This window comes from Rhipicephalus microplus, chromosome 4 (assembly GCF_043290135.1).
Source record: "Rhipicephalus microplus isolate Deutch F79 chromosome 4, USDA_Rmic, whole genome shotgun sequence".
Lineage (NCBI taxonomy): Eukaryota > Metazoa > Arthropoda > Arachnida > Ixodida > Ixodidae > Rhipicephalus > Rhipicephalus microplus.
Window position 1 is genome coordinate 59523009 of NC_134703.1, and position 22775 is coordinate 59545783.

The following is a 22775-nucleotide window of genomic DNA, read 5'->3' on the forward strand; positions in this document are numbered from 1 at the left end:
TGAACAGTACATGCACCATGTGCCGTTCCAATAGCCGAGCATGTACGGCGTTCAGTTCTTTACCAAAACGTTGATGGTTCGAATGACGGAGCTGGGAATTCTGGAACGCCAGGAAGTCATCCACGCACCTCACTGCCAAAACTCATATTTACGTGTGTTCACATCTTTGTGAAACAGGACAGCAGTTATGCGGTAAAGAACGTTGTAAGTGGGCCTTATGAGCCCAAAGCAATGACAGGCCTCATTTCTTTCTCTCTTTTTTTCGTGAAAAAAAGGTCTCCTTTGATTTTAAGAAAATAGGTGAGACAGACTACAGTGGCATAGGACCGTGAGGCCCGGTCGTGCCATACCGCGAAGCTCCTACGAGCCGATGTGGTCAAATACAAGTCTTTTATGGGGGAAGAAACGTACCAGGGAGCGTTTCAGTAGGAAAATACGCAAGCTGGGTGCATCGTTACGAATTGTGACGTCAGACAAAAGTTGAATCTTATCATGGGTGATAAGGGCCTAAACTTTTCCGAGTGCTTTTGACACATGTTGCGGTGAAGCAAACGTGTCAGGGAACATTTAGCTCGGAAAAAAAACGCATGCTGGGTAACGACGTTACGAGTGTGACGTCAGACAAAAGCTGAACCTTATCATGGGTGATAAGGGCCTCAACTTTTTCGTCTGCTTTTTGACACCTATTGCGGGGAAGCCAACCCATCAAGGAACCTTTCACTCGGAAAGTACGCATACCGGGTGCGTCGTTGGAAGATGTGACGTAAGGTAAAAGATGAGTCTTATCATGGGTGATAAGGGCTTCAACTTTTTCGACTGCTTTTCGATATCTATAGTGGAGAAGCCAGCGCCTCAGGGAACCTTCCGATTGGAAAGTACGCAAGCCGTGTGCCTCGTTAGAAGCTGTGATGTCATACAAAAAGTTGAGCTTTATCATGGGTGATAAGGGCTTCAACTTTTTCGACTGCTTTTCGATATCTATAGTGGAGAAGCCAGCGCCTCAGGGAACCTTTCGATTGGAAAGTACGCAAGCCGTGTGCGTCGTTAGAAGCTGTGACGTCATACAAAAGTTGAGCCTTATCATGGGTTAATAAGGGCTTCAACTTTTTCTACTGCTTTTCGACATATATTGCGGGGAAGTCAACGCAGCAGGCAACGTTTAGCTCAAGAAATATGCATGCTGGGTGCATAATTATGAGCCGTAACGTCAGACGAAAATTGAGCCTTATCATGAGTGATAAGGGCTTCAACTTTTTCGACTGCTTTTTGACATCTATTGTGGGGAAGCCAACTCAACAGGAAACCTTTCGCTCGGAAAGTACGCATACCGTGTGCGTCGTTAGAAGCTGTGACGTCAGACAAAAGTTGAGCCTTATCATGGGTGATAAGGACCTCAACTTTTTCGACTGCTTTTTGACATCTATTGTGGGGAAGCCAACCCATCAGGGAACCATTCGCTCGGAAAGTACGCATACCGGGTGCGTCGTTAGAAGCTATGACGTCAGAAAAAATTTGAGCCTTATCATGGATGATAAAGGCTTGAACTTTTTCGACTGCTTTTCGACATCTTATGCGGGGAAGCCAACCGTTCAGAGAACCGTTAGTTCGAAAAATACGCAAACCGTGTGCATCGTTTTTCAAGTAAAGTAACAAATATTTAAGGAATGAATGAATAAACTTCATTTGAAGTCCGGTAATATACTCCAGGCGAGGTGGAAGCAGAGAGGATTAACACCATGTCATTTCCCACCCTTCGGTGATTATGATGGCGGGGACTCAAAAAAAAAGTAAGAGAAAATTTGGCAAGCGTAGGGATCGAACCTACGAACTTCGCGTTATTAGCATGACGCCTCCATGTTCAGTCGGTTAGAACTGAACGTTTATCTTCATTTCTAGTACTGATTATATCAATATATATAATTTTATTATATCAAAAATTATAGTCTTGTTCTTGACGGGAAAATTGAGAAAGACGCAAATAAAACATAAAAATTTCTGAGTCTGACTGAGCATCGAACTCTGGCTGTTTGGGTGGCAGGCAGATGCTCTACCACTCAGCCATTAGTCCGCTTGGAAACTCAGGGAAAAGAACTTTCTCTGCATGGAAACGCAGTGAACATAACATTCACGCACAGTGTAGTAAAAACTAGTAACATGTCGTTCCTGCTTTTTTTTTTTGTGGATTACTATAATGCAATTTTTTTGCTTGAGAATTGTGCGTGCATATTATTGTTATAATTGTGCTGATATTTTCCTTTTTTAGTGCCATATTACCCTATAAAAATATTGATCTGAGGTGCAGTATTTTATTTTCATGTATGCTTTTATACTTGTAAATGTATTTCTGCTGCTGCTGCTTCTCCTGCTGCTCCTGCTGCTCCTGCTGTGGCTGTACGGGTGGCACGGCCCAGTCAGGCAATGTTTGCCTTTAGCCATGTGTCCTTGGACAATTTTGTGATTGTTCCTAAGCAAATAATACCGAAATAAACAAAAGAAAGAAAGAACATGCGGTTATCATAACTAGCTCTTGGTTTGGAGCCGGTCACCCATTAAAAAAGGGCACATACACATATTACTGCGCGTATTTGCTTAAAGGAGCCAGGACACCAAATTTTCGATCGTAATCTTTGTTATGTGGGTTAATGAAGAAGAGGAAGAAAGTTTAAGCGGGAAGACAGAGAGGTTAGCCAGTTGTTAGACCGGCTGGCTACCCTGTGCTGGGGAAAGGGGTGAGGGGATGTTGGTTAGTCCTTGTGCGTTTACAAACAAGCTGGCGAAATCTCAGCGCATTTGGCCGAGTGACTCATTTATAATTGAGCATATTTATAAACAAGTGGGCTGCCTGATAGCTAGGCTTCACGGTGCGCTCGCTGGTAGTGACGTAACAAGCGACTAGCTGTGTGAGCGAACGATACTGTTCCGTGGTCAGCTGTGCCTGAAATCGATATAACTCGGCTTTCTCCAGCTTGACACCGACATTGAACGAATTGCAGCGGCTAAAATTGGTTAGAAGACTACAGCTTTGCTCCTTCCAGCTCACGACATCTCATGTACCACTGCAAAATGGCGATCGCCGGCGGTTGGCGGAGTTAACGGCCAGCTATTTCTATGACTTGTTTTGCACTGAAATCACGGCTAGGTCAGCTAGTATACCCCCCAGGTAAGCCATGATTGCCTTTCTAGCGCCGATTTCTCCCCTGGTGTTTGGTAGGTCAAACTGTGAAACGAAAAAAAAAAACAATAAAAAATTGCTGTTGCTGCTATGGAAACGCTTTTGTTAATGAGAGAGGAGGAAACGCCGAGCTGCTTGTCGTCTGCTATGCGATGGACTACAGTGTCAGCCACAAGCGGAAAACAGCACCGCTCGCCTCTTGTTTGTCAGGTTGGGCTACTGTTGCATACTTTGTTTTGCCGACTTTCGGTCGTTATTCTTTTTTAGACTTTCAGCACGTCCACGACACATTTGTTTGGAAATAGTTCTCAGTTTCATGCGCGCAAGGCAGCAAGCCTTCAAGCGTGACAATTTTGTATGCGCAAGAAAAAAGTAGCCGGAGAGTGTCGGTAATTCACCCATTTTATTAGCAACGCATTGCAAACGACAAAACTCCATACTCGTCACAACAGCACAGAGCTGTTTATCTCGTGCAGTAAATACAAATTCTGACATTATGCATCGGTAACATGAACTTAAAAGAAGTATTCACAGAGTTCATCGTATATAGAATATCGCTGCAAGGGTCATCACGTTTATTGGTTGCACATCACGGAATCCTCCAGAAAGGAAGGTTCATAGGAAGATGCTCACGTTCGTGAATAACTGACTGATCATACAGTGCAGATGACCAACACATTGAGCCCAGCGCTACTAGTTTCTTTTATGAAACTTTCTAGACAAAATAATCTTCTATGGGAAGCGAATTTACTGTATAACTCAGATTGCGCTTGTACTGTTACTTATTGAGCAAACTATTTACACTTTAACACGTGGCTTCATTTCTGTACAGATCTCGTAAACCCTCATTGAAAGCTGTAGCACTGCTAACAGGACATAATTACAGATTTTTACACCAGTATAATGTAGCCAGGCCATGACTGCAGTTATTCGTCGCAATTTGTAATGCACATAATTTCTATTGCAGTTAGGCATCAGTATCACGATTCTACATCAAACACCAAATGTCACCTTGCAGACAGCGAAAAAGTAAGTGCAGTATAGGCATGCAAGGGTGGATGGTTAATCATCTGTGGAAACTGGAATAGCACAGAGGGATACGCAAAGGTGTCATGAAACGGGCACCTTCTGGATATGGAGATACGTTCACAAAAGTAATTCAAACAACAGCTAGTCTCTTCTGCCTGGTGTTAATGACATTCCTCAAGTATTCCTTAATCATATCAAGTATTCTCTTTCATAGAGCTTATAAGCTCAGCTTTGTGCGTCATGTTGGATGCGGAGGACAAATCTGAGCTTTGCTATTAGTTTTGTAATTGACTGTAGTTCATTTGTCATTTGACTTTTGAAGAGGCCTTAACAAACCGGTGAAAACTTTTCTGCTGCACTTGCTTTTGGCACAGCGTGCTTTCTTGAATTAGTAAAATATTTCTGGCTTTTCTAGAACAAACTCCTTCCTAATTTTATATTAAAATGAAAGTGTTCGTGGCAAGAATGTCGAGTAGTATTAGTTACTGTGCAACTCCACAGAATCAAGGACAAGACCTCAACTTTCGCGTACCGCAGCAGCGAATTATGGCGCAACAATGCGAGCTGTGAATGGTTGCAAAAAGACAACACCTTGTATACGCTGTTTGTGCAGACATGGAAATTAGCTAAAGTGTCTTGTAAAGATAGCCTATTCAGGAAAATACTCAAAGAGACGCTGCATTTCAAAAAATAAGACCTCAGTAAGACAATTTTACCTACTTTTGAAGCTTCTGGAGCTTTCTTTTTGCAGTGGACTTTCTTTCACGCTGTCTTTTGAGGGCCCGATTTATGTCCTTTATGCGCAGCATGAGCCGTGCATAGCGAAATTACCGCAGCAGGTCCAAGCGACACTTGTCAGAGCAAAGCATTTCTTTGAGCAGACCGCTGTTTGCGTGGCCAGACCTATATGTTCCACAAAACATTTCTCCATGTCCTTCACTACATCGAAAAAAAAAAAACCAACAACAGAAGGTAGCGTCTCACTGGCAAAAGGGCCGCCTTCCTTTCGATGAGACTGAAGCGTGGTTAAAGTTTGGTAGGAACCTGATAATGCCCGATCACCATTCTTTAGGAATGGCTCACAGATACAATCTGCTGGCCTGTTCTCAAGGAATCGCTGCGCGATGCCGCCTGCAAAGCAGTACAAAAAAATTTTCTTTCGCTATGTCAAAAAGGTCGTCCCCTGAAGTCCCGCTTGGGAAAAGCGTTTCTGCAATCCTTTGATCAGCCTGTTCAGCTCGAGGCTCATTTAAAGACAGACGTGCAAGTAGGTACGAATTCACAACTTCGCGATTCCCGCTCTGTTACAGGTTTGACCGTTTCCCAACAAGAACGTGTTTGAACGCAGCGATAAATTGAAAAACATTTGGGTGCTCATTGCAGCCATGTTTCTGCCTCAAAGTGCCGAATAAGATTCTCCAGCGAGTCTTGCTGGAGGCGACGAGTCAGTAGGCAAATAATGCTGAAATTTCTATGAAGGTCTTCCCACAGCATAAGGACAGCCTGAATGGCGACTACCCGGCCACGAATGGTGTGCGGCTGCCCAGGGCTGTCAAATCTGCAGCCCGATATCCATTTGATTGTTTCTCGTAAAAAAAGCCAGGTGCTCGGGGGTGGCGTTTAGAGCATAATTCATTTTACCATGAGAACTGGCAGTGGCAGTTTTGCTATGGAGGCAGTCAAATAGCTTGTCCATCTGTTTTTAGAAATCGATCGTAGATTTGGCAGTCGCAGGTAATTTACCAAGAGCAATCATGACTGACATTGCTATTGACACAGACTCGCTCTGGACTTGCGCCGCCAATTTGACCTTCATGCTATCGAAATGTCTCCTGTAGAGAAGATCCAATGTTAATTTTCTCGCCAATTTTATTTAAGTGCGTCAGGGCACGCGTATAGTTCAGAAATGTTGCTGCAGCCCACAATTTCTGTGCCAATGAAAAGCTTGTGAGGGGCTCGAAGGTTATTTCTTGTGCACTTAAGGTGTGGAGTGTCGACGAAGAAATAAATTTTCTTTTCGTTCACATCAATATACAAACTTTGTGGTGTGGCCGCCAATTCATCATAAAATTCAATATTACTGAACCCCTGATCGCACATTACGGCTTTGAAACACAGCTCGCATTCGGCAAGCTGCGCTATCACAAGGCCAGTAGCAGTCTCTTGATCTTTTACGCACGCCGTCAGTTTTGGCAACAGTGAACGCCACAGGCATCACCCACGACCACGAGATTCCAGAAAAAAAGTGCTACAAACGCTACATTTGCCACCGCTGTTGTCCTCTCTGAGCCATCGTCTGAAGATGCAATGACTAAATTATGTTTAATGACATACAGTAAATTTGGTCTCACTGACATTTCATCAAATGTATATAAGCATGACCGATCCTCTACTGGCCGATTTCTTGCTGCATGTTTAAGAGTGTCCAATACATTAGAAATAATTCCGGGAGTAATTTCAGACAACCGATTTCGAAGCGACTTCGGTGATTCCAGAGTTGGCGGTAAGAGCTTGACCAATGAAAATACATATTCAAGGCGAATTCCTTCAACTGTCTAGACCACCTCCTTCCATTCCTCTTGTGACAATAGAGTACCACTTAGCTACCAAAGAGTTTGAACAGCTCAAGGCTAACATGGTGCTTTAACTTCTCAAGTGCTTCCCGTATAGTAATTTTTCGGCGGCTTTATATCCTAGCTGACTTCCGATACCTTTGCGCATCATTCTTTAGCCACTTGATGACAGCTGCGGGCTTCGGTGAATAGATGTTTCTCTTTGGGCATCCGTGAGGTGTTGTGACAGCTGTAAAGAGAGATGCATACAATATAACTTATATCTGGGTCAGCATAGGTATACACAGGAAGAGCACAGCGTTCGATCTATAAGCAAGTGTCATCTACTTTGAAAAGAGGATTTATTAGTGACAGATGAAAACTAAATATGATCGCTTTATAATATTGATGCATATAATAAAGGTCTTTGACAAACGTAATCCCCAATTCGTGATTGGTACAGGTACCTGTGAGAATTTTACTCTCAGACACAAATAGCTGTGGTTGTCGAAACCAGCGTTAACAATAACAGTGCTTCGCGATATGTCATCTATATGAACGATGACATGAAATGTTAATTGTTGGCAAATATATCTTGATTCATTGTTTGCCAGGAATTCCCCTCACAAATGCGAGCTATCACATGTGGAACAAGAAAGGTTGTTATGTCTAGCTTGCTGATGCAAATATTACCCTAATATTACTTGCTAAAAAAGAAGGACCCATCGTGTTTGCCTAAAAGGACTAAAATAACCAAACAAGATATACAGATAAACAAGACAAAAAAAATGCGTGTTCTTACTTGGCTTTTCCTGGCCGGGTGTTCCTGGGCATGACGCACACTCATTCGAACGGCCGCGCGTGGAAAGTCCAGATGGTCCAGGCAATGAGGAACCAGGGTTCACCAGTGTGTGACTGGAATCTATATACAGAGTGAAATAACATCGAGCGCTGAACGTTTATATTTGTTGACACCACAATCCATGGTTTGCGGCCACAGAACCGTTATAACACTTTTTGCTTAGTGCACGTTATACGGAGTCTTAAAGTTTGCTCACTGGTGCCTCAATATAGAAAAACAGAACTAAGAAAGAACACACAAGGTCAAGGGGCACTTTATTGGATGGAAGGCGTACGAAAGAGATGCATACTTATTTATATTTCTGTTTATTAACATACCAGTGGCACGTACGCACTTGTGAGCGTCTGTTATTTCTTCAGTCTCTGTTAGTGTCAAGCTGCCAAGTAGTTACGACACGAAACCCAAACAACTAGCCCAAATATTCAGTGCTAATATCCCGCTTTTTGAAACAAACTATGCTTACATGTTCTTTTCACACAGCACTGTTTGACTCGTTACTTTTTTTTGGTAAATAAACGAAATCTTGTGGCTTCATTTATCCCCTATAGTCCGCGTTATCTGGAATACAGCAGCCCTCCAGACTCTCCGCTGAAGGCGTCCAAGTAGCAAAGATTAACTAATGGTCACTTTTAGAAAAAATGCATTTAGTTACATTTATCAATATTTCTAGCACTTACCGGGGCCAAGATGCGACGACGATTTAGAGGAGGCCTACCTGGTGTCACACCAGTCCCGTTAATTAGGGAGGCGATCACTGGGCTAATTCCAAAGGCCGAAGTATTGGCCCCCCGAACCGCACCACGAAAGCGTGGACAATTTAGAAGTGGTCCTTTTTGGCGCGCCAGCGGACGCCGGCTGTGGCCCAAAGAACAAGTCAGAGCCGAGAGTTGATAAAAAAAACAAATATTATATTCTCAAAAATGGCACATCGAAAACAATACACAAGAATGCACACTCCACAATAGTTACATACAATACGTCACCAATCAAACAACGTACTACACAGTACAATCAGCCACACTCAAAACAACGGACACAGACAACGATACGCACTACAATGCAGTCGCATGCATTGAACAACCAGGACACTTAAAGACTAAAGAGATAGAAAACCTATCCAGTCCAAAGTTCTTGGAACAAAAGTCTGGATGATACTCTTCCGAGAATCACTCACTCAAAGTCCAGCGTTGTTGTCGTTCCGCGCCCTCGAAGTTTCTCTTCCAGGAAACCTCGCGTCTTCAATTGGCCACTCTCCAAGCTTCAAACTTCTTCGCCCGCACACGTCGGCTTCACACACGCAGCTGTTGCCACGCGTCTTCGCTCGATAGCGGTAAACACACACTCTTGCCTGTAGCTTGAGTCGTCACCCCTCAGGTGTGAATCCTCTTCTCCTGCTTTGTCTGTCTCTACGGACAAAACCTTCGCCGACTACACGGCGGAATCCCTACGCGCTCTGGCGCTAACTTTCGTCTTCCCCTGATCTCTCATCTTGGCTGCTCGGTTAAATACCTTGCGCGCGACATTCCAGAAGGTTCTCGTCATTTCGTCGGCGCGATACGCAGCGAAGGCTGGGAAGAGGGCGAGACGGTTGGAATGCCCTCCGCGGCCGATGACTCAACTCGGCATGACCACGCCCCTTTCGTTCTAGAACTTTCGCGGGCTATCTCGGCCGCCGATGTGGGGTGAGGAGGTTCGTCGGCGAAGCCACGCTTCCAAGGGGAGAGCGCGCGCCCGGGGAGCCTTGGATGTTTGTTTTCTTTTTTTTTTGACCTCCCGGCGTCTCTTCCGCGCGTTACCGCAAGAATTTGGCGGCGCGCCTATTTTTAGCGCTCGTTCTGTGACACTGACCCCCACTTTAAGAATATAATCTCATAATATTCAGAACCACACAAACGAGCGCGAACAGTCCCCACACACTCAAAGACTGTAACATAGTCCGTCGCTCATGACACGTCACATTCGCAATAGTTCACTCAATACAATTGTACATTGTAATTCAATTACACAACACATGAAATATAACCACAGGCACATGAGTACAACACTCCACCACACATTCCCAATAATACAAATGTACAAAGTTCTCTCATTACAACAATTATACAACACTATACATCACATCACAGCACAAACACTTCGACACTTGTGCCACAGGATAACACAACATTAACACAACATATGGCACTCAGCACTGCCAAACACATTCTGATTCGACCTCAGCACCGATCCTGTGTATTTCGAGCTGCGCTTGCGTCCTTTCTTGCGGTGCTCGCTCGATCTTTTCTTGTTTTTCCTTGTTCTTTTTCGGCGAGCCTTTTCCAACGACGGTATCTGAGGCAGCGTCTCAGCCATCGTTGTCACTTCCGACCCTGCTAATGGGTCATGACGTTCGACGGGTCCGGTCTGTTTATTTACCAGCTTGTTCATGTCTCTACATTTGGCCTGGCTGGCCAACTCCGTCTCCTTTACACTGTCGGTCGGTTGAGGTCGTGCCGACGTAAGTCCAGTTGCTCGACCCGTGAACTCATTCAACACGATCATCTTCTCATTCACGGTCTCTTGTACCGCGGCTTCACCTTGGGCTCTAGTGAGATCCGTCACGGGCGGCTCCTCCCTTGTATCTCGCGGTCGCTGGGTTGGCGAGGACTCTATCTTAGGGTCTTCTCCCAAACATTCCGGATCATTCGGTCCTCGCGCCCCGTCGATGTTTCCGATGACAAGGTCGTAAAGGGGGGTCGTCATACATAGAGCGGTAACCTTCCCGCTGAAGTACGGGGTTTCCACCTCAATCTCTGCTACGGGAAGCATCCGAACCGTACGGTCAATTAGGCAAACCGGTTTCGTTCTGCCTGTCAACTCACTTTCCCGTACCAAATTTCTCCGCACGATAACCGTGGAGCTACCGGTGTCTCTTAGAACCGTAATCTTCTTGCCTGCAACCTTACCAGGCAGCGTTGGCATTCCCTTCGTAACACCGGTTGGCTGTTTTGACATTACCGCACCCACAATAGGAATTTTCTCCCCATTCTTCAACTCTACGAATCCATCGGTGACGGCATTATTATCAGATTTCGGTGCCGCTTGCACACAGGATACCTGGTGAGTTTGACTCACTCCGTTTCGACATGCGTCTGCTTTGTGCCCAGTCTGACCACACTTAAAACATTTTACTGCCGTAGGGCTCGTAAAGATCGTTCGACAGTTTTTCGCGCGATGACCCACTCGGTTGCACAGAAAACATCGCGGAATGCTCTCTGGTGCACGCTTCTTTTCTTCGGGAGCCAATTTCTTCGAATCATCGGGACAATCCTTCTTGACCTTGGCCAAATTAGTTCCACCTTGCGCTTCCAAGAATTGATCAGCCAATTCAAGCATTCCTTCAAGTGACTCAGCCTTCCTCTCTTTCAAATACAGCGACAGGCTTGGGTGGCAACTAGTAAGAAATTGTTCTCTAATTAGGAGCTCTCTAAGTTCATCGTACTCCTGCGCTGTCCCTGAAAGTTCAATCCATCTGTCGAAATAATGGCTAAGTCGGGCGGCGCACTGTGTAGCCGTCTCACCATCCGCTGGCTTTCCTGTCCGAAATCTGTCCCGGAATCCTTCTACAGTAAATCTAAATCGCTTCAGCAAAGCAGCTTTCACCTTTGCATAGTTGGCTGCATCGGTCGGCGTCAGCCTACCGTACACACTGAGCGCTTCACCACTCAAGCAAGTACTCAAAGCAGTTGCCCATTGATGTTCCGGCCAATTCTGGCTCCTCGCAATCGTCTCAAATCGGTGAAGGTACGCGTCAAGGTCGTCCTTCCTTTCATCAAACGCCACGAGCAGCTTGCTTGGGTTCAAGCGGAAGCCATGATCTTCCCGTTCGCTGCTTTCAACTCTAGGTTGGACGGGAGTTTCACTTCGCAGTTGCAAACGGAGTCGCTCGAGTTCCATCTCGTGCTGCCGCTGCCGTTTCCTTTCAGCCATCTCCGCTTCTCTTTCTTCTCTCGCCCTTTCAGCTGCCAACTTTTCTCTCTCCAGCTCCAACTTCAATTGCTGCTCTCTCTCTTCTCTCAACTGTCGCTCCTTTGCCTCTCTTTCTTCTTTCGCCATTTCAGCTGCCAACCTCTCTCGTTCCAACTCAGCTGCCTTTTCTTCCTTGGCTCTCTCAGCTGCCAACCTCTCTCGTTCCAACTCAGCTGCTTTTTTCGCTTTGGCTTTTTCGACCGCCAGCCTTTCTTTTTCCAGCTCAGCTGCCTTTTCTTCTTTGGCCCTCTCTTTTTCTTCTTTTTCCTTCTGGGTGACCCACTTCCGCAGTTCGGCGCCAGAAAGACCCATCTTCTCACCAAGAGCGACTAACTTTTCGAGATCCATGGTGTCTCGCAACTCGCAAATAAAACCTTGCCGCGTGCAAAAAGTATCTGCCTAAATCGGTCTATCGGAACACTCCCCTGCACTCGTTAACGAGAACACTGAACAACCGACAAAATCGTTCCGATAGCACTATCAACAACTCGAGGCTCTTCCTCACTACTTTGGACACACTGTGCACCAAAAAGTCCTGTGTCGCGGACGCCAGATTAATTGTCACACCAGTCCCGTTAATTAGGGAGGCGATCGCCGGGCTAATTCCAAAGGCCGAAATATTGGCCCCCCGAACCGCACCACGAAAGCGTGGACAATTTAGAAGTGGTCCTTTTTGGCGTGCCAGCGGACGCCGGCTGTGTCCCAAAGAACAAGTCAGAGCCGAGAGTTGATTAACAAAACAAATATTATATTCTCAAAAATGGCAGATCGAAAACAATACACAAGAATGCACACTCCACAATAGTTACATACAATACGTCACCAATCAAACAACGTACTACACAGTACAATCAGCCACACTCAAAACAACGGACACAGACAACGATACGCACTACAATGCAGTCGCATGCATTGAACAACCAAGACACTTGAAGACTAAAGAGATAGAAAACCTATCCAGTCCAAAGTTCTTGGAACAAAAGTCTGGATGATACTCTTCCGAGAATCACTCACTCAAAGTCCAGCGTTGTTGTCGTTCCGCGCCCTCGAAGTTTCTCTTCCAGGAAACCTCGCGTCTTCAATTGGTCACTCTCCAAGCTTCAAACTTCTTCGCCCGAACACGTCGGCTTCACACACGCAGCTGTTGCCACGCGTCTTCGCTCGATAGCGGTAAACACACACTCTTGCCTGTAGCTTGAGTCGTCACCCCTCAGGTGTAAATCCTCTTCTTCTCCTGCTTTGTCTGTCTCTACGGACAAAACCTTCGCCGAATACACGGCGGAATCCCTACGCGCTCTGGCGCTAACTTCCGTCTTCCCCTGATCTCTCATCTCGGCTGCTCGGTTAAATACCTTGCGCGCGACATTCCAGAAGGTTCTCGTTATTTCGTCAGCGCGATACGCAGCGAAGGCTGGGAAGAGGGCGAGACGGTTGGAATGCCCTCCGCGGCCGCTGACTCAACTCGGTATGACCACGCCCCTTTCGTTCTAGAACTTTCGCGGGCTATCTCGGCCGCCGATGTGGGGTGAGGAGGTTCGTCGGCGAAGCCACGCTTCCAAGGGGAGAGCGCGCGCCCGGGAGCCTTGGATGTTTGTTTTATTTCTTTTTTTGACCTCCCGGCGTCTCTTCCGCGCGTTACCGCAAGAATTTGGCGGCGCGCCCATTTTTAACGCTCGTTCTGTGACACCTGGCTGTTGTGGGGCCGCCTTCTGCAAATGGGAGAAAAATTAGCAGTGTTTAAGGCCCATGTTTTAAGCAAGTCTCCATGCTCCGTCAAATGGAACTTCCAACTCATGCGGGTCAGCTGAGATTACATATTTTTGCATGACTTGAACTAAAATATTCATCTAAGAGACATCAAGCATTAGCCCAAGTTTTTTTGCTGTTGTAAATTTGTGTAATATGTTAGGTATTGCTGTTGTCTTACTAGCTGGCTCAGAATATTGTATAGTATTGCAGGTGTTTTATTTTCTTTCCTTCAACCGTACTGTACTCTGCCCACAAGAAGTAATAAGTCTAAATAATTTTAAAGCTGCTGCTTGCCGGCACAAGCACATCTGCTCCTGTAAAATTTATGCTATACAACCAAACTTATTGAGATTATTGCAGCGCGTATGCAAGTGTTGTCCTTGTCGTATTGAATTGTCCGGTTTGAAAGACCACGATACGTATGGGAAACATGCCGTAATGAGCGACTGCGAACTGTTTCGATCACCAGAGGCATGCGCTAACTTCGCCCTTCTCAAAACGTGGCTTTCATTCCGCGGTTCTAAGTACAACACTATGTCCGATACGGGACAACGGTGGATGACAGATGTATTGTTTACCGCAAGACCAATAGCACTGCGGCTTCTTAGCGTAAATTCTATCATGAAAAAAAAATCGCATCTTTTGCTGCACCAGCAAGGTGGGAACTTTTCGCATCGTTGGCTACACCAGAAATTTAACACTACTTACCATGTATTATCATACATTAAAAAAGGAACTCATGAACGCAATGTTCTGGCGCACGCGGAGCGAATTTCTTGGCGTAAAGTCACACCAAGCCGTAGCAGACGACACGGAAAAAGAAAAAGTACTGCTTCGTGATGTCCACTTGTGCGCCGTACCCTGCATGATGGTTCTACGCAAAGCAAGTATACGTGTCTCTTTCCTTGATGCCCAAAATCAACAAGACGGCCAGCGCATACCTGCCACCTGGACGACGTTCTTTTGAACGTTGTGTTCTTGAACCAAAGCAGCCGTGGCTTCTGCCCGGGAGGGTCCTTGAAGATAGGGTACATATCATTCTCGTTTAAGTACGTAGCGAAGGAATACAGTCGTAAAAGTACATTAAGGTGGTAGCATAAAGTTCAATGTAAAGACACAACTTGAACTTATGCATACATATGGAAAGCGAATCATGCGTCAGGTGATAAGGCGCGATAATGAATTCCAACGGCGCACATAATCACCACCACCAATAACTTGTTTTTTCTTACCTTCGCCGATCGTGCATCCTACTTCCCCTGCAACAGCGGGAGCAGCTGTCCACAAGAGCCGTGTTTCGGCAGGGCTCGCGTAAGCACTTTCGGCGAAGTTGTCCAAGCAGAGGTGGTAGCCGCCGTACAATTGCTGTCATGTGAGCCCCCTTCAGGTCTGGCCTTTTGGAGTAATTCCTCCATACGTCACACCTGAAAAACAAAACAAATACCGCCATAAATGTCGACAAACAACACATAAAAGCACCACAAATATGAGAATGCGAAAAGGGAAAAGCCAATATGTCACAGGTTGAAAAGTGAAGCGTGGCTCGGCCTTAGCGAAGGTAACACGAACCTCTTTTAAAACAGAAAGGAAGCAGTCACTGCCACGTAAAGGATTTTTGGGGCTGATTTTTTAAACATTCAAAAGTGGAAATGCCGATACAAAGAACTGGTCGTCGGAATTTTTTTAAGCCGAACGAGTTCGTCGAAGAGGCGCATTCAGCGAACATGCTTTGCAAGAATTCTTCGCGAAGAAGAACAAATGAAGAGCCGCCGCAAGCAAAACCGATACCTAAGTGAAATTTCATTCTGCTCGTCAGCTGGCATCAACCAGAAACGGTTCAAAAGTAGCTTCACAAGCTTACAAAATTACTGAAAAATGCGCAGTGACAAACAAAAAATCACTGTGAAGCGACAACAAAAAGTTTTCGGTTCGTCCAGTAGCTGCTTTGATAAGGATAGCATTTGCTTGTTCGTATACCGAACAAAACGTGTGCTTACTTTTCGTCTGCTGGGAAGCGGAAAACTTTTGCTGAGCTGTTTCTTCCAGAGTTGTGGCATTACGAAGCAGCGCATTATGCCCTGTGTCCTTTTCCTGGGTTCGTTAACATTTTGAACGCGTTCGAACTCACAAACACCATTTTTTTTTTACCTTTAAGGCATTCTAAAAATGTCCACTCTCGCACAGTGGAAACAAACGGCAGCAGCAGATGAACCGCATGGCCAGTGCCTCCGCTATTTTATCAGTGCCAGACAGATGCATCCGATTAAGCTGTTCACCATCCTCTCCTCTCGCCCATCGCCTATATCCTTCGCGTGTGCTTTGTGATCAAGAGGAAGAGGGCCCCTCATGCAGTGCCTCACGTCGGGAATGATATAAAGTATGATTGATGATTGATTGATTTGTGGGGTTTAACGTCCCAAAACCACCATATGATTATGAGAGACGCCGTAGTGGAGGGCTCCGCAAATTTAGACCACCTGGGGTTCTTTAACGTGCACCCAAATCTGAGTACACGGGCCTACAACATTTCCGCCTCCATCGGAAATGCAGCCGCCACAGCCGGGATTTGATCCAGCAACCTGCGGGTCAGCAGCCGAGTACCTTAGCCACTAGACCACCGTGGCGGGGTAATGATATAAAGTAATTCTTTGTTCAGTTGTGTACAGATCCATGGGGCAGCGTTGATCTAGCACCCCTCGTGATCACAATGTTGGCGGTCACGCTGGCTTTGTAAGTGATACGGTGTTTTGAGATAGCGTGTCATCGTTCGTGGCACTATGCGGGCAACCAATCGGGAAGCGTCAGTGTACAAACTGCATGCGCCGACTTTAAGAGCACTGTGATGCAGCGGCGGCATTGCTTCGAGTCACAAAATAAGGAGACCGAAGGAACTAATCTGACAGACGGACGATATTGGAGTGGGAAACGAGTCTATCGCATATCCGGAGGAAAGCGCTCGGCAGCACGTGCGACGCGAGCAGCGCGACCTCTCATGACGACCACTCCCGTAATACAGGCGGACCGACGACTCCCGTTATGAAGCGCGCGTTTGCACTGGCATTGAAATAAAGGAGGCGTTGCCATGGCAGCCGAACAGATAAGAGCAACAGCGCCGCCAATCGTGGCAACGAATACAGTGTTTGGATAAAGATACAATCAGTGTGTTAAAGAAAGAAAATAGACGAGCAAACATTTTATTTCTACCCATTATTGCATAATTTCGCTTTATCCGTGCTTAGGGTGGAAAAATAGGTTCACACGTGCAAAAGTTCCTGAATTTTCGCTGCTATCAAAACAATGGCGGTCGCTTTATATTCAATACCAAAACCAGTCGAAGTGTCCGGGGCCTGCTGAAATGTTATTTTTCGGCTGACTTTTTTATAGGCATAACAAATCCTCTACTTCCAGTCTCTGCTGAAAACCGCAAATTGTTGGGTGACCGTGTCATGGCCCCCTCAAGTTTACGTAAGGGGGGATAGCAAGCTCGAATAAATTTTCATCCACCAAGTGGTTGAAGTACGCGCTAGGGCAGGATATCGCTATCGGGTTCAACTATTAAAGGCGAAACTTGAGGGCCCCCCATTTATTTTTTGTTTCAGTACCTGCTAGCAGGCCCGACCATTTCGATTCATTTCAAGTTCTGAGCATATCTCTGTGTCATGCATTTCTTATTTTCTTTTTTTTTCGGTGGATCGCAATATTCCTTTTCTCAACCATCAGCGACACCATACTCGGGAACCCGAAGGCAGCAAGGAAAGGAATTGGCCTGTGCAAGAATCGAACCCACGACCTTCGCACGCTCTAGCCGACTGAGCTAACAGGCCCGACCATTTTGCTGCGTTTCAAATATTGAGCGCCCGTGTCATGCATTTGTTAATTTCGTTTTTTCGAGGGATGCAACTTTGTTTCTCTATATTGTTAGCGATCCTATCATCGATTCGCAAGTTATTAGAGCCGCGTGCTAACCGAAAAAAAAGGGTGAGAGGGAAGGGCACGAAGCAAGTGGGGGAGGGACTGAGTTAGCTGGCAGGGTCCGTTTGCACGTGCACAGACACTGAGCATGCAATCTTTGGTATACATTTGGGAGAGAAGTGGTTCTTTGCAAAGTGGCACCTTAGGTGGCACCCTTTTCTTCAACCTTCAGGGGTGGCTCGAGCCGGCATTCTCTCGTCAAAAGGTGCAACGCCCCTTTACCGGCCGACACTTACCCTCTTGGACATGGGCCGGGCATGTAGCGCGTAGACAGGATAACCGCTGGTCATTAAGGGTAACTAACTGGATTCCCAGAGAAGGGAAGCGGGTTAGGGGGAGACAGAAGGTTAGGTGGACAGACGAGATTAAGAAGTTTGCGGGTATAAATTGGCAGCAGCAAGCACAGGACTGGGTTAACTGGCGGAACTTGGGAGAGGCCTTTGTCCTGCAGTGGACGTAGTCAGGCTGATGATGATGATGATGACTTACCCTCTTTCACATGTTCCCAAAGAGAGAAATTGATACATTTCGACAAGTTTCACGCTGTGAATACCATCGCACACCGAAGCTGTAAGAGCGCAAGTGCAAGTTATTCGCGGCGGCGAGATCACGTGAGACCCTTAAAAAAGAAGGGAGGGGGGAGCGCCACCACGATGCGCTGCTCGGTGGAGTTCAAAGGCAAAAGGCACAGCCTTGGCAGTGCATTTTGGGGAAGTCACACTGAGCTGCACAGCCCAGAAAGGACCGTGGCAGCGCCCAGGGAGCTCAGAGCTTGCACACAGGCAGCCGACGTTTGGTCCTGAAACGTCGGGGCAGTTTGTGGTTTCTAACATCAGAAACTTAGGACTAAAAAGTGTCATGAGAGTTTATTTTAGTCTATAGATTTGAACGTACTCTCACGTTTCGGTCATCATCGTAGTCATTATTTCCCCGTAAACGGGGTGCACCATGAGTACACCGTAACAGCTTCGCTGAGGAAAAAAAACAAAAAAAAATAGCCTGGCCTGCGCAGGGATCGAACCTACGACCTTCGCGTTATTAGCACGACGCTCTAACCGACTGAGCTAGCAGGCCACCATGCACATTGCATCTTCTAGGAGGTTACGTACGCTCGCGCAACGATTCTATCTATCGCACGCGATAACGCTTGTCCGAGAGTACAAGCGACGACGAACTGATTAGTGTCTGTGCCGCGTCTCCTCCCGTGCTTTCAAGGTGCCTGAGAAAACCGGTCTCGACTCGTGCGTCACGCTGCAAGCCACGCTCGTGGCGGCGTGCCCGTTTTCCAGACCGCCCGCCCCGCTCTCCTAAACACCAACAGCGCTTCTGCCTTTCCCTTCTCGCAGACGGGCTTCTTGCCTGACTCAACTGAGGCGGTCACTGCTCTCCAAGCAAGTCAAGGGTTGCGTCGGGGGTTGTCGAAGTTGTTGTTTTTGCCGCAGTAGTACGACGCATGGCGCTGTGGAGTGTTCCAGGAAAATAAAGTATTTCCGGTGATGGGCGGGAAGAGGACTAAAAGGGACGGATGCAAGGCGACCACATGAAACCGGCAGACAGGGGAGTCGCAGAAAGCGTAGAAAAAAAGAAAAGAACGGCTGACTCTTTGGAATATTCATGCGGCGGAAACGGTAGAAACAAGTAAAATAGAGGGGACTAAAAAAAAAAACAGATTTCGACAGGTGAAAGCCAATACGAAGACTTCCGCATTACGTGAGTGATTATCTTTGGACCGATCTGCTACCGCGGCACTCTGCTTCCGTCTGTTTTATTTGCGGTTTTTACTTTTTTTTTTGAGAAGGTGCTGAGCAAACGATTTTATTAGTGTTAAATGTGTCTAATATTGAAGTGCTATCAAAAGACGCTCGTAGTCATGCTGACCAATGCAGTAATGACGTTGAAACCGATTGTGACTTTATCGCCTTAACAAGACATGCTTTGATAAATAAAAAAAAGAGAGAAAGATAGACAAGGCATTGGACCTTGCGTGTATTACAGAACAGCGCAAAGTTTTAATTGTGTTGCAAGCGAATATTTGGGAGCATAATTAGTATACCTATATTCATTCTTAAGCGCTTGTACACAGGTTTCGCTGACGCATGAAAGGCGCGCGGTGCGCAACGGCAACAGCTTGTTTTACCTCAGTGAAAACTGGGATAGCAAACTTCGTAAACGCAGAAAACAAACACCTGGGAAACCAAGGGAGGAAGTGGGCTGTTTTGAGGAACTGACATATCAGGCAGAAATTGTGAAGCAACGCTGCTCCTCTTTAGGACGTGTGATCAGAAGCATAGGCTAATGCGCTTCGTCGACCTCCCCGAAATGGCGTGCCTCGTAAAAAGTTAGATAGATCCCGCACCTCGTGAAAAGTTGATTGATTGATATGTGGTGTTTAACGTCCCAAAACCACTATATGATTATGAGAGACGCCGTAGTGGAGGGCTCCGGAAATTTAGACCACCTGGGGTTCTTTAACGTGCACCCAAATCTGAGCACACGAGCCTACAACATTTCCGCCTCCATCGGAAATGCAGCCGCCGCAGCCGGGATTCGAACCCACCTCGTGAAAAGTTAGATAGTTAGATAGATCCCAATACTTTTACTTGATGATTGGGTGGAGTGAAAGACAGAGGAAACTACTCAGCACCAATCGCTGGTGATATTCAGCAAAAATTGTGGAGCTCACACAGACTCACTCATGGCATACATTGTACACCTTTATGGCTCACTCGGACTCACACTCACGAAATTTTTTTTTACCAGACTCACCGGACTTTTTTTTATAATATTGTAGTAAAATATGAAATTATTCGCGTAGGAGTGCAATCAGGCGAGCATCTATGAGGAGCAATATGTTCAGGGTAGTCGCTGTATCGCTTATATATAACCGCTTCTCGCTGAGGAAAGCGTGTATAATTCGAGCGTGAATGTGTCTGAAGGTAGTAGCAAATGCGACGCGTGATTTATTTAATTCACGGGCTTCGTTTGTGTGGAGGAAATTTGTCAACGCGTGTTGTCAAGCGTCGTAAAGCCGAGTAATTATTCATTCATTCGTTAATGATTCATTCATTCAATCATTAAGCTCGTTAGATCAATTGGAAGGCCAGTAGCAGGCTGCAGGTTACTCACATACTCAGTTCCCAGCTCTTACTCAGGTCCCACGCGTCTTTTTCGGCAGCACATCACCACATGTCAATAACATCAGTGTAGCGTGTAGATGTGAGCTGAGTGCAGGGCACCAAATTTTAATTAAACAATCCCATAAGTTCTCCAGCTATCCGTCGCCGTTGTGGAAGGGCTCATGTGGAAACACTCGTCTTAATGATTGTTGGACTTTAACGTTCCAATACCACGACACGAGGTAAGACTCCTCTTATGCTGTATCCTTCCTTCCGACATCGAAGCTCCAGAACAAACGCACGCAGCGTCCCGCGCAACCATTTCGTTTGTACTATGCGTTCAACGGAGGCGAATCCCGTCCTGGTTTGGATGGTAATGCTGAATGGTAAGCCGATCTATCTCATACATAGTCTATGCACGAGAAGCAGCAATCTTTCCGTCATGCATGTTGACACGCAAGTCTGACTCGAGGATCACGCCATCGGAGGCCGTCATAAATCTTCAAGTTTGGTCTTCTGGAGCGGTGGTTTACACAGGCATCTGACAAGGGAAGAACCTTCGCGACCATCTCTGTGTATGGCGTGGTGTTTGCAGAAGATACTACAAGACTAAGAACAGCAAGAACCGCTTTCAAGGACGAAAAACGATGCTATGCTGATCGCGACTAGTGATTACTTTCGTGAGAGGACCAATTCGCTGATGAACACACGAAAAAAAAAAACTTAGGTCAACTAATCATCTGCGAGGTTGTCGCCCAAAGCTCAAGCCATCCGGGAATTGTGTGCGAGGCTTTCCACCGGTGCCCGAGCAGGCTGTATTGTCCGCAGTCAGTCGGGTAAGATCCAAGGTTTAGCGCTTCAGCCATCGCTATCCGGAAAGGTCGGGTTCTATGCTGTGCTGTCTGTACATCGCTCTGATATTTTTGCATTTTCATGCCGGCAAGGATGAACTTTCCGTCAAATGCCAAAATTTCTTTCCAAGAAGTTCGTGTCGATTTTCCTCGCCTCTTCGTGCTTCTTATTTCGTCCAACTTTCCGAAATGATTTGCCGTGTAACGTGTTTCGACGAACTACTGACTTCACGTGTGCATTACGTGATACTGATACGCATCTGGCGATAGTAACAGGCTTCATTGATGAATGATTAAGGGCTAGCCGAGACAAGAGAAGCTGCTTAACTGGCGTCAAGGACATTGTATCGTGTACATCTCTTAACAGTTCGTGCGCATATCTTGCGCCACGTGTATACGATACACCTGACTTCAAGGAGCTCGAAAGCAGGAACTGGCTGCAACGCGTACCGTAAAGCAAAGAGAGGTGACATCCGCGTCGTTCGCACGGTCCCAGAATACGCAAATGCACTTTTCACGGGGGCCGTCGAGCGGCAGCTGCAAGTAATGACATATAGGAAGACGACGCGGCGACGAAAGTGGGACGCATTGGCACTTCGTCAAAGAGATAAATATAACAACAAAAGACAGAGTGGAACGTGTATATGCTCTTGCGTGCCAAGAACAGCTGCCTAGCTGAAGGTCAGCATCTGTATACCGCTGCACATCTGTATTCGGTTGCATGGGCATTGCGACATGGCATCTGCGACACAACAACCACACCCTCATGCGAGACGGTACATTGAATATAGCTCGCGTATTTAAGGCGGCTCAAGAACAGAAAACGGCACCAAAGTGCTGTTTTCTTCGCGGACTGTTTGATTCACGATGCAGTATATGTCAGCTTACTCTTCACATTAGTCACAACGAGACGCTCTTGGAATGATCGGTGCCCATAGAAGAAGGCGTTGAAGACACTTTTTAAACTGCGCGAAGAAGACAAAACGATAGACACAGAACGGCCACAAACGAAGCACAATCCTGCGCTTTGTTTGTGAGCGTTCTATGTCTCAAACATGTCTTCATCGCGCAGTTTAAAATATGTCTTCAATATGTTTAACCAACTTGCCAAGAACATGCATAACTTCAGTATAGAAGACGTACTTGCGCAATGTACATTAAATGCGAAGCATTTATTAGCGAACTTCGGCGACTTTGAGCATATCTATCTATCTATCTATCTATCTATCTATCTATCTATCTATCTATCTATCTATCTATCTATCTATCTATCTATCTATCTATCTATCTATCTATCTATCTATCTATCTATCTATCTAACTGCTTACGTTTGGGTGCTTTCATGGTCATCACCTTAACTTGGCGTGAAGAAAAATTAGCATGGGAGGGTAAGATGGTTTGACGAATATGACGTGCTGGTCAAGACACGAATAATGTCGCAATCCCGTCACGTACGTCGTCAAA

At 46.2% G+C, this 22775-nt stretch overlaps 1 protein-coding gene and 1 non-coding gene across 3 annotated transcripts in view; one reads left to right on the plus strand and one right to left on the minus strand.

Annotated features, from left to right (window-relative positions):
- The window catches only part of RabX4 (RAS oncogene family member RabX4), a 150574-nt gene that overhangs the window by 105337 nt on the left and 22462 nt on the right, over positions 1–22775 (plus strand). The window lies entirely within an intron of this gene.
- On the minus strand, positions 18345–18418 carry TRNAI-AAU (transfer RNA isoleucine (anticodon AAU)). Its single transcript has one exon. It is a non-coding gene; the product is annotated as a tRNA-Ile (tRNA).